The 18570-nt window shown below is 31.6% G+C and overlaps 1 protein-coding gene across 1 annotated transcript in view; it reads right to left on the bottom strand.

Moving 5' to 3' along the window:
* Positions 1 to 8677, bottom strand: part of LOC134714971 (uncharacterized) — a 35953-nt gene extending 27276 nt beyond the window's left edge. The window contains exon 1 of the mRNA XM_063576746.1: positions 8522 to 8677. The gene's annotated coding sequence lies outside the window, so the exon portion shown is untranslated. The remainder of the gene's footprint in view (positions 1 to 8521) is intronic.
* Between the last annotated feature and the right edge of the window lie 9893 nt (positions 8678 to 18570).

Below are 18570 nucleotides of genomic sequence, written 5' to 3'. Positions count from 1 at the left end.
GATAATGTATTTAGGAGCTTTCACGAAATTTCCACACTAATTGTATTTTGCAAAAACTTTGACAGGATGACTAAACACCTAAAATTCTGAAAGGTATTGTAAACTTCAATAAAGGTAATCTATGCATAGGTATAAAAACGATGATCCATAAACGAAGAGACATTTGAGAAAGAGAGGCAAAATATACCAGAAGAACAAGTCGAAAACAAACTGACAACGACATGGTTACAAAAGACAAACAGACAAACAATAGTACACAAAACACAATCAAGGACGAAACAACATAAACCCAATTAAAACTTGGGTGATCTCAAGTGCTTCGAAGGGTAAGCAGATTCTGATCCACATGTGACACCCGTCGTGTTGCTCATATTAGAACAAACCTTGTAACAACTCTTACTCCGATTTCGGTTTGGTAACATTTATGAAAATGGTCAATGTGTTTTATACAGATACACTATTTTTAAATTCATAAATAAAGTGCTATGTATGCATTTAATGTCTTTTTGCTACCATTTAGCATATACAAGTGCTTTAATCCTCCAGTATTACTTTGATAGTATATACAATAGGTTTCTTGGTATTTCCAACCACCACCTACACGTAAAAACTATGTCCTTCAACTCGATATGTATATAGTTATATTTACTTTATTTAATGTATACTAGTGCAACAGTTCTAATAATTTGATTCATATTATATAATCACCGATCAGAGTATTTTAAACTTTTGACAACACAGTTCATAAAACTGAAGGTTGATAGACACTAAAATAAAAACCTATATATAGTTCAATATTGAACATTTTCCCAAAGAAACGTTAAACGTAGAGATATTCAAAAACAAATTTTATAAGAATATGAAGAAATTTGTTTTAACAGTTCAATTTTATTTCAATGAAATATAAATTGAAAAAAGGAAAACAACAAATATACCAAATATAAACAATGTTTGCGATACATCATACATAACGATAGATATAGGAAGATGTGGTGTGAGTGCCAATGAGACAACTCTCCATCCAAATAACAATTTAAAAATTAAACCATTATAGGTTAAAGTACGGCCTTCAACACGGAGCCTTGGCTCACACCGAACAACAAGCTATAAAGGGCCCCAAAATTACTAGTGTAAAACCATTCAAACGGGAAAACCAACGGTCTAATCTATATAAACAAAACGAGAAACGAGAAACACGTATATATTACATAAACAAACGACAACTACTGTACATCAGATTCCTGACTTAGGACAGGTGCAAACATTTGCAGCGGGATAAAACGTTTTAATGGGCCCAAACCTTCTCCCTTTTTTTGAAACAATAGCATAACATCACAACATATAAAAACATACGATAAAATATCAATTGGCAGACTTAACTCAATCAAAAAACGTATGATTACACAATGAACGAATAAATTTGATCTGCGATATCTGAATACAAATGCACAGTTTTTTAAATATTAGAGACAAATATTCATGACCAAAAGGCTAACAAACAAATTCAAACACACTGAGAAATATTTAACCAATCAATGTTCACTTTAGAAAAAAACCGGTTTTTTATAATCTTGAAGTTTATACAAATGTTGTAAGAATAAGTGAAAAATTGAAGATATTACAAATAATCAAAGCTGGTATACAGCCAAGATCCATATAAATAAAAAATGACAAAAAAGCATTATAAACAGTATCAACAGGTCGAATTAACAAGAAAATACGATTTGAGAGTACTCGCAGTTACTGACAGCTAGTTAAAAGCCAAAACCAATTAATAGTAAAAAATCATGCATCAGAGACTAAAATCGACTAAAACACATCACAGGGATTTAGTATTTTAACGTCATTAATAGTCAAAGAAGACATGACTTGTGCAATTATGATTTCGTTCGCTGCCCACTCCCTAAAAAGCTTCCTATTGTTACTCGCATCTGATATCTTACAGTTCCAATATGTAAAGAAAATTCACAACGGAAAGTCTCTTATCAATAAGTTCTTGCAAGGTTGCTTTCCTCTGCTTAATCTCAGATTCTATGATTACACATTAGTCACGCATATTAGTGTAATTGTTAAGTATGTTGCAAACATGTTAATGGTGCATCGAATATATACTTTTTGAAGCTAAATGTTTACTGCATTGCCATTATACCGACTTAATCTAGTTGTAATTTGTGAGTGTCTGGACTGATTGTACTAGGTGCATGCAGGGCAATTTAAAGTTAGAAAGAAATAAAATGTGAATAGGAAACGGAAAAAAGAGAGCAGAACTCAAAAGTTGTTTTAACCGAGCATCAAACTTTTCAACGATATAAAGATTAAGAGATATAGGCATCAAAGACCAAAGAATGAGGATATACATAGGCATCATAAGTCATCGTCCAACCTTTTCAAAAATATAAGTCTGTCATAATTACAAATTAATGGTTAAAACTTTTCATGTCCTTTTGAATTTCCTATCGAATATCTGTTATTCTAAAAATAGTATCCAGTTGCAATTTATGTTTGTCCGGAGAGTCATGGTGTAGTGGTTAGCGCATTAGACTACTTACACAAAGGATCCTGGTTCGATTCCCGCTATTGGGAGAAAATTTCAGGGACTGAATTTTCAACTCTCCCTTGCAACCATTTGCGAGTATGGTTTTGACAAACGATGAAATTTCGTCGGAAGGGGACGATACATGACTGACCCGTGTTAAAAGAGGGACGAAAGATACCAAAGGGACAGTCAAACTCATAAATCTAAAACAAACTGACAACGCCATGGCTGAAAATGAGAAAGACAAACAGAAAAACAATATTGCACATGACACAACATAGAAAACTAAAGAATAAACAATACGAACCCCACCAAAAACTAGGGGTGATCTCAGGTGCTCTGAAAGGGTAAGCAGATCCTGCTCCACATGCGGCACCCGTCGTGTTGCTTATGTGATTACAAATCCGGTAAATAGTCTAATTCGGTAGGTCAAATACATGAAAGAGAAGGGGATTGTAGTTACGACGTAAGGAACATCAAGAGAGAGGCGTATCTCTTGCACGAAAAAGACACCCTTGTAGATTTAAAAAAAAAGAGCAGGCTTATGCAGGTACAAAGCAGCACTTTGCCCGCCAAAGTGCTTAATATAAGTTGCAATAACTTATTTCCCAATCCACTATAAATAAATATATTTAAACTAAATGATATCATATCCAGCGTGATACTTGTGTAATTATCGGTGGCTATGTGACATTGTCGGTAAGCTGATGGGCGGCACATGCTTTTACTGGAATACAGAAGCATCATAAAACTAAAAGTGAATTGATCAGAATTTGTCAGAAACATACTTTGTATATTATTTTATTAATCAAAACTCATGAAAAATGGCATAGAGCAAGTTATTTTTCGAAGACTGTATTACCGACGTTAGTTCAATATGAAGGTATGTCATGGCCTTTGATTTTAAATAGTTACAAACTTTAGGCCGAATCTAAATCTGTATTCCAATTAAAAGAAGTCCCACCAACTGATATCTAATTACATATCGTTTAGAAAAGTTTTGTAATTTTTATATAATTCGTGCATATGATAGGCCATGCGAATAACTCTTCGTAAGCTATTGAAAGATCAAGGCAAATTACATATTTGATGTCATCACAAAACAAAATTAGATTCCCACGATTATCGATATTCTTGTTGAATGCACTCAAATTTCTATACAAAAGAAAAGACAAATAATATTATCTTCCTTGTACCTGAACAAATCTGCTTCGTTCTGCATAAAGTTTCTAATCACGATAGTGTGACGACAAATATTATTAACCCGGAGTCATCACCGACGTCATAATGTTTGACCCGACGTTTTCAAGTTTGACCCTTATTTTTCAATTGCTTGTTCAATAAAGGAAAACTGTTTGTATGAGACAATTCACCTGATTATAATTAGATTAATCTATTATCTAAATTTTCAGCATATTGTACAATGTTTGCTGAACATATTACATAATGATGCCTTTATGAACTTGATTGCTGCCCACTCCCCAAAAAGCTTCCTATTGTTACTTGCATCTGATATCTTACAGTTCCAATATGTAAACTGTTAATTGGTATTATTACATTGGTTGCAATGAATAACATTGATTTCCCAGTTAGATAATAACCGATAATTTCACATGTGAAATAAACTTGGTTATTTCACTCTCTGACGTCATACAACAATAGGAGTTGTCAAGACTTCGATAACGTCGAAACAAAACATGCGTAGGAAAAACATATGGTAGCAATACACAGTTAGAAGTTTAGTTTCGCATTATGGCCCCTGTGAATTTTTTAAATATGAAAGTTTTTGTACAATAAAATTGATTTTTAGATAATTGAAGAATAATATAGCCTTCTCAGTGGGTTTATATGAACATTTAGATTGATTTTAACATGTTTTATAGGCCATTTCTATGATTTATAGTCCGTATTTTCCTGTCCGTACCGTTCATAGGTCCATAAATTATTGTAGTGTTTATCAACAAAGATTTTGCGCTCGATCTTTTCAATTCAATTTTATGGAAAAACGAGCAGGAAGGCATATGATTTTTTTTGGACCACTTGATAGATATAAACCTATGGATTCAGGAAAGGTATCACTGTAATTCATTGAAATTTTCCTTTAGACCAAATTTTGGAGACTTTTGTGAAATGATCACCCCCCTTTTTGGCTATATTTTGTATCTAAGAAATGCAGATTGTTGCCATGGTTACACCCAAAAGGGATTATATTTCACCCTTATGACCATTAGAAATCAAATCTATGGAAGATTTTCTTTCTACAAGTATATACATGCATAACACAAATATAAAGCCTTCTTTGTTAGACAGGTTTGGAAAGAGGGTGTTTAAAAATTATGAGTGTCAATTTTAAGTTTTTTCCTAACTGTGTATTGCTACCTATAGTTCCTTACATTTTCTACAGTAATTTCATAAAAAAAAAGCAATTTGACAATGTAATAAAAAGTATAACTAATCGCCGTATTTGAATATCAAAAATAAGACAACTTGTGACCGAACGCCGCTTTGGATTAAACTCGTGCTTGCGCACTCGTTTAATCCATGCGTCGTTCGGTCAAGCGTTGTCTTATTTTCTGATATTCAAATACGGCGATTAGTTATACTATAACTAATCTTATAACAGTCGAAAAAGTATATGTCAGTTAAGATTGCAAAATGATATGTGCATAACAACGCAAGAAGATTTGCGTTTTATCTTCAATGATGAACAATTAACAAATTATAAATTAAGAACTTGTGAATAGCCGAAACTTGTAAGTTTAATTTGAAAACATTTATTTAAAATTGTATGCTTATCATCTCAGTTCTGATATGTCGGAAAGTGTTCTTTGTCCCTTTTTAAGGATAATCTAACTCTGATATTTAACTTTCCAATTTCCATTTCTTACCACTTTGTTTCAAATTAATTTTAGTAATTTTTAATTAAATTGAAATGCATGTGTTTTAATTGCAAATTTGGTGGAGATTTTGCCTCTGACACACTATCATTCGCATATGCCTAATTAAATTACAACAATGTATGACGTTTACTTACATTACCACGGTATGCATTAAATTTCTATAAAAGGAAATGTTGAATTAATATTTTTTTCCTAAAAAATTGTTTTTAATACTTTGGTCGTGTTTTCCTTCTTTTTTTTTTATATTAGGTTAAAGATCATTTCAAATTCGTTTCATACAGTATCTATACAATATCATATTTACTTGGCTATATTCTAACTAATATTTACATTTGTTTATTATTAATCTACTGAATAACTAACTGTCAACGAATGAAAGACATTTGTGCATTCTGTTCATTGTATGAATGGCATTTAATAAAAATAGTTTAAATTTGTGAATACCTTCAATACTGTCTGTAAACGCTTTAAAGATTTAAAAATAATAAAATAACATAAAAGTCTGTCTATTGAAGTCCCCACAATAAAGCCTTTAAATCTAAATTGAATTCCTTAAACACATTTCAAAATGTGTTGAAATGTACATTTTTTCTTTCTATATCCTTACCATCAAAATATTAAATATATAAGACTTAAACAAAACGAACGAATTGTTTCAAATATTCCAAGAGAAATTTAAAAACAAACCGAATCTAAAGATCGATGAAATTTTAAGTCCCCCATCAATTTCAATAAGTGAGATGTTTATGAATAGCTATAAAACCAGGTTAAAAGTACCATTTTCTACATAAGGCATATGACAGTTGTTTTCTCCAATCGTTTGATTTTTGTCTTTTGATAGGACTTTCAGTTTTGTTTTTTTCTAAGAAGTTCGGTATTTTTGTTATCTTACATTTTACTATCGTTATTATTCGATGAATTCTTGCAAATAATGAGTATCATCAACGGTTTTTAGTTGATTTCATAGCGAGCAGCACACTGTTTGCCGAATGGTTTGATTTACCTGACAAATGACTATGTTATATTATTGCGTCTATAGTCTATCATCGCTTTACCATTCAATTTGAAGGGGTATTGATTTGCATGGTAGGTGATGCATGCATAACAAGAGATGGCATGCAGATGGTACTTGCTTCTTTAGAGTTGGCAATTAACTGTGTACGGTTGATATTTCGCTCCATGCATTCCACCTTCCTCTGCGAATGTAAACGGAGCTACAGATATTATACTGACGTAGAGAGCGGCTTTTAAAACTTCCAAAAGACACATTCTTATAATCTGGTACACCAGGCGCGCTTTTCAGTTTTGTCTATGTAAGACTCATCAAAGTAGTTGGTATGTTCAACACAAAACGGAGTTGAAGAACATTCAAATGTGGATAACTTGTGTCAATAATTCAAACACCTGTTCATTATCTTAACTCTCGAAATGATATAAGCATTGAGCAAATGTCTATCATCTTGTTAAGATAAAGATTACAAATCAGGTCTAACTCGTAGTTTATACATGTAATTATTCTTTGAAAATGAACAACTTCAAACATGTAATGGATAAGAGCAACCCTTCTCTTAATATGAAAGACCCTATAACAGCCTTACAAAAATCGAAGATGAATAAAACAAAACAAAAAATATAACCGTAAGACGGGTTGAGTAAAAAGTTTGGTCAAAATATGTTTTTATCTCTAACTTAATGCCAATGTCATCTTATTGCATCATTTTAACTTATTTATATTGATAATTCATCTCAATACATACTGGATGTTAACCTGCACAAATGTTTGACATGAACTAGTTTCCTTACTACAAAGAATTATTGTAAAAAAAAACTGTGAGCTTCCTTTATTTCAATTTGTAGACAATAAACATAAACCTTATTTTAGCATTATTTGCCTGTTGCAACTGCACTGATTTATATGTATATACAGAATATCTAGAGATTTTATACAATCTGAATGTCTTTATTTAAATCTTACAAAAAAGTAGAGAGAACTTATAGGCTGTCTGTATTACTTATTGTACGGCAGGCAGGTATCAAAAATTACATTAACGTGTGAGAAAGGTCCATTATTGTACATCAAACGCTTGAAGATTTAAAACATATAGATACTGTATTTGCTTTCTTCGTTTTAATGTGAATCAGTACAGTGAGAATAACGTCTATACATAACATGAAATCAGCACAATAAAGCTTTACAATTTAAAATTGGTTTCATAAAACAACAGACAACCATTTATGTTTGACATATTTTTATTTACTATTTTAACCTTAGCATTTAAAAACATTACGCGAGAAACACCTATCACACATTTGAACAGAAATTGAAAATAAACAATATACCTAGGCAGGTGTCCCAAGTAAATCAAATAATTACATGCCAACCTGAATACAGTAAATCGATATTACACAAAACTCAAACTAGTCCTAATTTTACCAATTACTTCAGTAAAAAAACTCATGCAAAAAATTAACACTATTAGCATCTTGATATTATATTTAAACTTCTAAAGCTCATACTGAATTGATATCTAACGTAGTATGTGTTTTCCAGAGAATAGGAAGGCAATCTTTTTCGGATTTCCGCGGAGTTTGATATTTTGGGTATTTCACTTTTTTCTGATCTTCAGTTACTAATTACTAATGCATAAAATATTAATATATGTCTATCCTATACTTATTTAAAGTTATGTTGGTTCGCTCCTAATAAATACGTTGTAGTGTATCTTAGACTGTTGTTTGACTTTTCATTGTTTTTGTCTTTAGTGGTGGAATAGTCTAGTCATCCTTGAGGTAACATTATGCTATTGTCCGCCTGGTGTTTTCTTCCTTTTTATTGAAGAATGTTCTGATTAAGCAACAAACTAGATATACATGTGAAAATATAAAAATCATTTATTCTTTTCTGAAAAATCGTTTTTTTCTTATTTGATAATCAAAAGTGACCTATGTTATAATAATCTAGATTGACCATTTTTTTTTTTTCATTTATTCATCAATTTAATGACGATGCCATATATATATATTTTTCATCATATATAACCATTTTTCTACAGTAAGACGCAAATTCTTCAATAAATTAACTTACCTTTCCATCTTGACTGATTTCTTGTTATGTCGAAATAAGTTAACGTGATTTACTCATCAGAGTTCTACAACATATGGTAAAAAGGTAGTAAAAACATGATGCATCATTATCCATACGTAATATAAAGACACAGTATTACTTAAATAATAATGATCTATTAGGTTCTTGTTTGAAATAACTTCTAAAAAGTGTCTTTTAAAGATCCAGCAAACCCAATTCAAGTATGTAATGAAATACTTTTTTGTCAATCAGGAAACAATAAGTATTTGTGTTACCTCTTCTGAAGTTAGAAGATAGGTATCAATTATTTACTTAAAACTTTTGTTGCACATTTAAAGTCTTTTGTCGTCAATTCGTAATGGTTTAAATAGTTCCATGTATGCTTTTACGACCGTTATAAAATATATTCATAATCTGAATGATGATACTATATGATGTATTTGTTTATCTTGATCAGTTGCTACTTAAATGGAGCAGAGCAACGTAACCCTGGGATCATTTATTTTACAAAGTTTCTATACACTTTTTAAGTTGTTAAATTCCAACAACTAGTTGTCGTAGTCTTAAGTCACACGAAGAATATAAATTACAATACACTGTATAATTACATACCTCCATAAAGGCTCTTAGGTGTCAAAATTGCATTTTCTCACTCAAATTAAGTCTCACTGATTGACTTTCTTGTCAACATGTACATTAAAGTTTCTATTCTAATTGCTGATATGTTGGATGCAAGAATAAGCCGAAATTGCTTCTTTATATATAGGGGTAAGAAAATCGAAAACCTGTAATTCAGATAATATTGAATTTTAAAATTGATCTCAATTCGGCTTTCAAACTGTGATGACTTTAATTTTCAATCATTTTTGGTAATTGAATTGATTGTGTTGATATAAGTTAAGGATAAATAATTGAAGATTTTCGTGGGTTATCTCAGTGACTTTTCCTTGGTATCTTATATATGCTTTTGAGCGCTAAGTTTGGTTGATTATATATTTTAAAGCGACGAAAGCAATTTCAACAAAACGTCACGCTGAGCACATCGACATACGACTAAAAGTTTATAAATTACATTAAGTGGAAAAGTTTTATAATTAATGCCAGTGTTTGACAACTCAAATTTGACCTTTAAATGAGATATTTTTGTGAGAAGAAAACATGTATCTAAGAGTCACTGTCGATTCGTGAATACTATTACCCTATTTTATTTCGTGTTTTATGCGAGCGTGAATGATTGTTATTTTGTTTTTCAGTTCAGATATAAGAATTTGATTTTGAAGCAGGAAAGGGTAGATAACATGAATTATGCTATATCTTAATTTAAAGAAAAAATATGATGTAGTGATTCCAGTGCGGGCGTTCTAAAATCTAAAGGTTGAATTGAATGTTTAAATCTTAAAATTATGATTTCTGTATTTGTACGTTATGCATATATTATACGGTTGATGCAGACACACATTTAATTTCTCAAGAATCAACTGACTTCAAAACATTGTCTGTTCGTCTATCTGTTTACCGTGTTTAAATAAATCCGCATGATAAAGATAGACACCAATTTTGCATCACTCCTGGCGTTAAATGGTTATTTAATAAGGAAAATAAATAGTCAAGTCATAGAATCCCAAAACGCAGTAGATATTTAATAACCTGAAAAAAAATGTTTCTTGCTAATACTTGGGCCTTTAAATACATATGTTTATATATTTCATACCAATGATTTGTATAGTAATCTAACTATACAAATCATTGTTCATACTTTATAAATATCTTACCTTTCCAAAAGATGCATACAAGTTAGGGTCCTATGCATTCTTATTACTTTTAGGAATGTTAAAGTAGTACGGGAATATAATCGTAAAGTAATACGGGAATATAATCTTAAAGTAGAGACAGTTCGTTCATACTTTATCAAAATGTAAACTTTATATCGTAAAACTTAAAATACACAGATTTTGTCATCCTGTTTATTAACCATGTGAGTACAGGCTGTTGAAAATTCTAATTTTTAATTTTTGCTGAAATTATAATTTAAAAAAAGCCCATTCGTAAAAGCTCGATTTGTTTCGAAATAACTTATATTTTTTTACCTTTATCTGGTGAACCTTGTGTAATTGTTAGTGCTTACTGCTCTTAAAATTGAACGAAACGCATGTAATGCGTACATAATTGTTATCGTCGTATAGGTAATGAGTTTATTTATCTGAATCGAAAGGCAACTAAATAAATCTATACGAGAAGATATCCCCGATCAAATACTCATAAAAAAGCATGAAATAAGTTGCCGTACTTCTTGTTTTGACATATTCATGATATTCTATGTAGAATTTATACAATGAAATTATATGTGTTATCTCCCGTTGTATACAAAGCTATGATTTTAAAATAACAACTTATAGCATCCGACAAAGAATACTGAATGAATTGATATGATTAGTTATCAGGTACCGGGATACTAATTTAATATGCCAGAAGCGCGTTTCGTCTACATAAGACTCATCACTGACGCTCAGATCAAAATAGTTATGAAGCCAAACAAGTACAAAGTTGAATGGCATTCAAAACCCAAAAGTTCCAAACAGGTTGTATCAAATACGGCTAAGGTAATCTACTTCTGGGATAAGAAAACCCTTAGTTTTTCTACAAATTCAAAGTTTGTAACAGGATATTTATATAAAAGACCATATCACTGTTATTCATCCCGAGGGTATCACCAGCCCAGTAGTCAGCACTTCGGTGTTGACATGAAAATAAATTATGTGGTCATTTTTATAAATTTCCTGTTTACAAACCTTTGAATTTTTCAAAATACTAAGGAGTTTCTTATCCCAGGCATAGATTACCTTAACCGTATTTGGCACAACTTTTTGGAATTTTGGATCCTCAATGCTCTTCAACTTTGAATTTGTTTGGTTTATAACTATTTTGATATGAGCGTCACTGATGAGTCCTATGTAGACGAAACGCGCGTCTGGCGTACTAAATAATAATCCTGGTATCTTTGATAACTATTTACACCACTAGGGCGATGCCTCTGCTGGTGGACGTTTCGTCACCGAGGGTATCACCATCCAGTAGTCAGCACTTCGGTGTTGACATGAATATCAATTATGTGGTCATTTTTATAAATTTCCTGTTTACAAAACTTTGAATTTTTCAAAATACTAAGGATTTTCTTATCCCAGGCATAGATTACCTTAACCGTATTTGGCACAACTTTTTGAAATTTTGGATCCTCAATGCTCTTCAACTTTGTATTTGTTTGGTTTATAACTAGTTTGATATGAGCGTCACTGTTGAGTCTTATGTAGACGAAACGCGCGTCTGGCGTACTATATTATAATTCTGGTATCTTTGATAATTATTCATGTCAACACCGAAGTTCTGACTACGGGGCTGGTGATACCATCGGGGACGAAACTTCCACCAGCAGTGGCATCGACCCAGTAGTGTAAATAGTTATCAAAGGTACCAGGATTATTGTTCAATACGCACGCCAGACGCGCGTTTCGTCTACATAAGACTCATCAGTGACGCTCAGATCAAAAGAGTTATAAAGCCAAACAAGTAAAAAGTTGAAGAGAGTTGAGGACCCAAAATTCCAAAAAGGTTTTATCAAATACAGTCACAAAAATTACCAGAAAGTCAAATTTATCACAAGAACAATGTTTTTCATTAAAATCTTCTTAGTCTCAACTGTTGGTGGAAGGTCATCACAATAAACATCCGAGCATGCACTGTTCGGTTATATTCACCGATTTTCTCTTAATAATATCTTGAGATCCTATCAATCAATTGCTTATGAAGATGTGATGTTTTCTTATATGCGATAGTTAAACAAGTGAGAGGGTTAGCTAGCTATAAAACAAGGTTTAAACCTATTTTCTACACAAGAAAATACCTGTACCAAATCAGAAATATGACAGTTGTTATCCATTGCTTTGGTTTGTTTAAGGTTTTGATTTTGCCATTTGATTATGGACTTTCGTTTTCAATTTTCCTCGGAGTTCGACAGTTATATCATTTACTTTTTTTTTTAATGTAATGATATCGTCCCTCATCTTTAATTCTTATCTTGTCGTCTGTAATATACTCAATTATATAACTCCAATGTAATCTGATATAACGGTCTTTAAGGTTTTCCAATTATTGAAATTATATGCACTTTCATTATTATTTTCAATCACTCATACATTTTAAAAACATTATGTATTTAATACTCGTGTTCATGTTGAAAAACAAAATTATAGCAAAGTTTTCTTTTTAACATGGTACTGTATTTTATTTTCCTTTAGCTTACCAGTTTGACCATTCCTTTAATATCTTCCGTCAGTCTTCTGCAAATAATTCAGTGATTATTCCTTAAGCATATTCAAGTCTTAGTGTTTTTATTGGATTTTGAACGTTTAATTGTGATTGTCGGACTAAATTATGACAGTAAATGTTAGATTTCTTTGCCAGATTTATTTATTGAATTTTCTTCATGGTTCTTCAATTTACAGTATGCCGTAATTGTTAGTTTTCAAAAGTAAAAACCACACTGAAACTGATTAAAAGGGCGGTCTTAAACTTGCAATGAGATTAGCGTTTTTATTCCGTCTTGTATTTATGAATTTTAACTTGTTCATATATCAGATGAGGCTGACTTCATACAGGTTCTTCTTGGGAAGAATGGTAAGAAGCTGTCATTAGTCTTTAACTTCACTTCCGAGTTTCAAGATGAAAAAAAATGAAATAAAATCGTTGACCAGAACGAATTATTTGTTTCGTAGATTACGATGGATATGTTCCAATCCTCGTCACCATAATCCTGCACTCTTTTCCGAATTAGAACTATCGAATTAGACTTATCAAAGGGTTTGAACTTACATAAGCAACACGAATGGTTCCTGAGCCTGATCTGCTTACTCTTCTGAGGCATCTCTGTTCAATCCTATTTTTAGTTTTGGATACTGTAGTTTGTCTAGTTATTTTTTTTCATTTTTTGCATCGATGCAATCGAACTTAAAATAAAAGATACAACAAATAATTTAAAGTCGGCCTCATATCTGGATTTTTTTCTAGAAATTGACAATGGGGTCGGTTGAGAACAAAACTTTACATCAAAAGAGATAAAAAAAGCTTCCTAATTACGAATTTATGTTGCGCCTGCATATGAAATAAACACGATATTTCAAGGCTTGTGTTTTCTATCATGGTTTCTTGATAGAGGATTGCAGCTCACAAGGACGTTACTAAACTAAGAGTTTCAAAATAAATAAAAATTAAAAAGTTGGTTGACCAGAACGAAATATTTGTTTTGTAGATAAGGACGGATTGTTCAATCCTCATTACCATAATCCTGAACTCTTTTCTCCGAATTAGAATTATCGAATAATACTTATCACCGGGTTTGTACTTACATATACAACACGACTGGTTCCACATGTGGAGCAAGATCTGCTTAGTCTTCTGAGCAACCTTTGTTCAATCCTTTTTTTGTTTTGTATACTTCCGTTTGTCTAGTGATCTTTTTCAAATTTTGTCATGGCGTTGTCAGTTAATGTCCGACTAATCAGTTTGAATATCATTTTTGGTTTTGGGGAAAAAGACAGGCATTTGATATTTTTTATTAGAAATATTTTTTTTTTAAATAATACTGTTAACCTTATAAACTTCCGTTGTTTAACAAATAATTACGAAAGGATTTAAGATTGAAAATCTTACAAAATACCATGAAGCAAGAAAGTAAAATTAGCCTCACATACTTAAATTTCCTACCTGAAAATGACGACCTGCCATAGTTCTCAGATAAAAGTGTCCCTAATGAGTCATAGTCTTTATGGGTTCTTACGAAGCATGTATCCCCTTGTGACAGTAAAAGAACAACGGTGTTTGTAGACGATAGATCTAAGTCAATTGATTTGGTACAAGCCTGTAAAGGAATAACAGGATTTCCATTTACAACAAGTCAGTTAAGATACATGATCGATACGCACTGACGATTTTAACAGACATGACATACACGCCGGAAACTGGAACTATAAAATCCCCTGCATACTTGTTATACCCATTGCCAACATTTGTGACCAAATGGTCGAATATAATTGTATGGTGTCTTCCAATGCTTGTCTCTGAATTTGTCAAATAAGCATAAAACGCTACTGGTGACTGGTCCTGGATTTTCTTTACTTACTTTCCTGAAATGAAAATTTAATTTCAACATACTTTTGAATTATCGATCACTCACATTTATTGAAATTGAAAGTTTCTGATAAACAAAGGATCATTGTAGTTATATTTTTCCATGAAACTTAAAATCTTCCAGTCATCAGCAACTTGCTTCCTTCAAACAAGAAAAGATGTTGTGTGTGTAGTGTTGCTCAGAGTGATTGGTACGTACTACTAGTATTTGTTGTATATGTCTACCAACACATGTCTTCACTTTTTACTGAGATAACAACATCACTTAAACCAAAGTTGTTTTGAACGCCACAGTCGGTGACAACAGGGACACCAGCATGCTGTGTTAATGCGTCACCTATTTAATGACACTAACTAACAAGTAATGCTTACTTGAAACAAATTGTTTCGACATTTGAGGATCGAATGGAACACTGCTATTAGATTTCTTTACCATTTCTATCATCTTCTCTGTATAACCATCCGAAACTATATAAATATTACGAACATGAATGTAATATAATAGATGATTTTAAAACTGCAATGTACGTTTTTATATTAACCGACTTATTATTCCTTTAAATGACCAGATAAAAAAATTGACAATCTTTGTTTTTGTCTATCGAAACATAATCTAATCACTTCTGAGAATGTAATTATAAAAATGCGAATTGTTTGTTATCACGTTATATGATCATCGGAAAGCTCCACACTAGAATGTTTTACTATTCTAAATTAAATTTCAATTTTACAACAACAAAAAACAACAAACAATTCTCCTCAATTGTCACTAAGAACATTCGCCATTAAAAAAGGTAAAATTCAATGAATAATCAGCAAAGGGCTAGATAGGACTTTTTTCAACTGTGTCGCTAAAGTTGGAAATATATCTGGTAGCCGCTAGATTTCATCCTTCCGTCTGCCGATATTCTAAACATTTATAACGCTGATTGGACTTGAAAAAAAAACTTTAGTCAAACTTGTTTTGATTTTATGGCAGGGAATGATTTTAAACTGTGGCTTGAACATCTTCAGTTATATCGGGAAAGCAACATAAACGTACGCAGTGCAACCACTTCCTTTTTGCCGATAGTTTGTAATTTACAACACTCATTGTTTAAGTAAAAGTTTCGTTAATATTTTCTTAAAAACGTTAAATGATTTTGTATTTGATCTGCATCTTCATAATGTTGAGTTCTAGCGGGAAACCAATTCTATCATATGCGGTGCATAACTACTCCACAAATAACCCCTGGTTATCTAGAAATCTTAGTATACTATGTTACGTATTAGTCCTGAATTTTATTGCAAACTCATAAACAAGTGAATGTTGGCTCATGTCTGATTTGTTGGTTAGTTTAAGTACAAAATGACATCGAAAGCACAATTTTGTGCCAGAGTAGGGCTACTTTTTCATACGTTCTGAATAGGAAGGATAATTGGTGGTCTGACAACTACAACCGAGGGAACACATCAACTATAGGAGGAAAACAACGGAACAACAGAGGCCTTCTCAATGCCTGTCACATTATGTTGTCAAATATGTGAAATATAGTATCTATTAAACCCGTACCTATATTTCCAGATGTATCAATAACAATTTCGTCTTTTCCTGCCTGAGTATTCTCAAAGTTGTTATGCATTATATGACTGTCAATATCTTCTGTAAAGGATGGTTTCATAGACATCCGTTTCAGTAATGACTTTAAGATTGATGTTTCCCTTTCGTTTGCCGTAGTTCTTCTATTTATTTTTTCGATTTCACCTTGAAGTTTTGAGATAGTTTCACTTTCAGTTGCAACATGGTTTATCAATTCATCTATCTGCCTGGTTTGAATAATAAGCAGATCTTCCAATATTGACACTCGTTCGCCGGTTCCATTGTCGCAATAACAAATGCAAAACAAAAAATAAAAAAACACGAACAACGACAATAACTTTGATCCCATTCAGTTATTTAGATCACGATAAATGTAGTTGTTACCTTAAATGCCAATCTTGTCACCTACATAGTTATCTTCCTACGCTAGTACAGCAATCGTTTCAAATATATCTACGTGTAATTTATTTAGGTCATATTCCTAAAAATTGATAAATCACGTTAATTTGTTTCCTGTTCCTTCATCATCGATGATTGTTGCATTGGTGCAAAAAGTAAAATCACAAAAATACTGAACTTAGAGGAAAATCAATTCGAAAAGTCCATAATCATATGGCAAAATCAAATTAACAAAACGCATCAAAAACGAATGTACAAGAACTGTCATATTCCTGACTTGTAACAGGAATTTTCAAATGTAGAAAATGGTGGATTAAACCTGGTTTTATAGCGCTTACCCTCTCACTTTGATGACAGTCTCATCAAATTCTGTTATATTTACATTGATGCAAAAGAGAGCCGAAAGATAACAGACATTCAAACTTATAAGTCGAAAATAAAATGACAACTCCATGGCTAAAAAAGAAGAAAACTAACAGACAAACAATAGTACTCAAAACACAACATAGAAAACTAAAGACTGAGCACCAGAATTGTTCAAAAATAATGCCTTCATAGCAAACAATGCTAAAGTGGAAATACCTTGCTTTCTAGAAACTCGATATTTGAAATCACAACGACTCAATGATGAAACATATTATAGTTTGAATATATTTAAAAAAAATATACCAATAAGTAATGGCGCGTAAGTCAAGCTAGTTGCTTAAAAGAACCTGTATTGCTCACCTATTTGTGCACAAAAGTGTTGCAAAGCAACAAGAATATGCTTAATGTATAGAAGACCCTTATTAATCTTATTTGATTTAATAAGGGTCTATTCATTATAGTTTCAAGGTTATATGCACACATGAAAAACATGTTAACATTTATGATTCAGAGAAAGATTAAAAAAAATGTGAAAACTAGGTTTGGTAAACAAACATTATTGAAAAAATGATGATTTCTGCTATTTTACTTCTTTTCATATCTTGTCTCGCTGGTCACTTTTGCTGTCTTTTTATCTATACTTTAGTTTTTACCAAAACACAGCATTGAGTAAGTTATGACTTTCAATGGCAATAACGCCTATTATCAGTGGACTAATGATTTCGATCATTTGACGTTTTCATAAATGAGTATTGCGAATAATTTGTATAAAAGTCTGCTTTACTTTTCATGATCCCAAAAACACACAAATGATAAAAAGTCTTAAATGAACAATTAACAAAGCATATACTCGATTATATATTTTAGATTTTGTGTGTATTTTAGTGCAGACGACATCTAGTTAACAATCGAGATGTCCTCCGAATACTACCGACGATCACATAACCCGATATAAACATAAACATAAATATAAAAAGATTGCAACCGTGTAATTAAGATTTTGAATGGTCTGTTTGATTTCATGTTATAGGTTAAAAAAAATAAGTTAATTAACGCTTTTACCTATATAAGAATGATTTTTTTGTGGATCAAATCAATCAACGAAGAGGTTTACCTTTGTTTCGCTTTCAATGTTGATATTATTTCCTTTAAATGGCCGAACACGACATATGCGTGCGTTACCAATCTCTAGCTAATGGTTTGAATTGAAGTTTACACAAATAAGGCTTTCAAGCGATATTTAATTGCTTATTTTGACAAAATTTGACCAAATTACCTGGTAAAAAACTTAATATTATTTCATAATTTCTTTTTTATTAATCAGTATGATTGAACCAAACGAAATCATATCCTATTGTTTTCATATCTCATAGCATGTGCCCCTTCACGTCAGAAGAGCATAAGCTAAGTTACAAAATAGTCTTAAAATATTGATAGGTTTTATGTAATTCCTTTTTGAAATACATTGTAATTGATTTTTAAAAGATAGCGGGAAATGACTTTAACCTCATATTTGCATTTAGAT

Source organism: Mytilus trossulus, chromosome 4 (assembly GCF_036588685.1).
Source record: "Mytilus trossulus isolate FHL-02 chromosome 4, PNRI_Mtr1.1.1.hap1, whole genome shotgun sequence".
Taxonomy (NCBI): Eukaryota; Metazoa; Mollusca; class Bivalvia; order Mytilida; family Mytilidae; genus Mytilus; species Mytilus trossulus.
The sequence above is the reverse complement of the archived record's forward strand: the minus strand, read 5'-3'. Positions and strand labels throughout refer to the sequence as shown.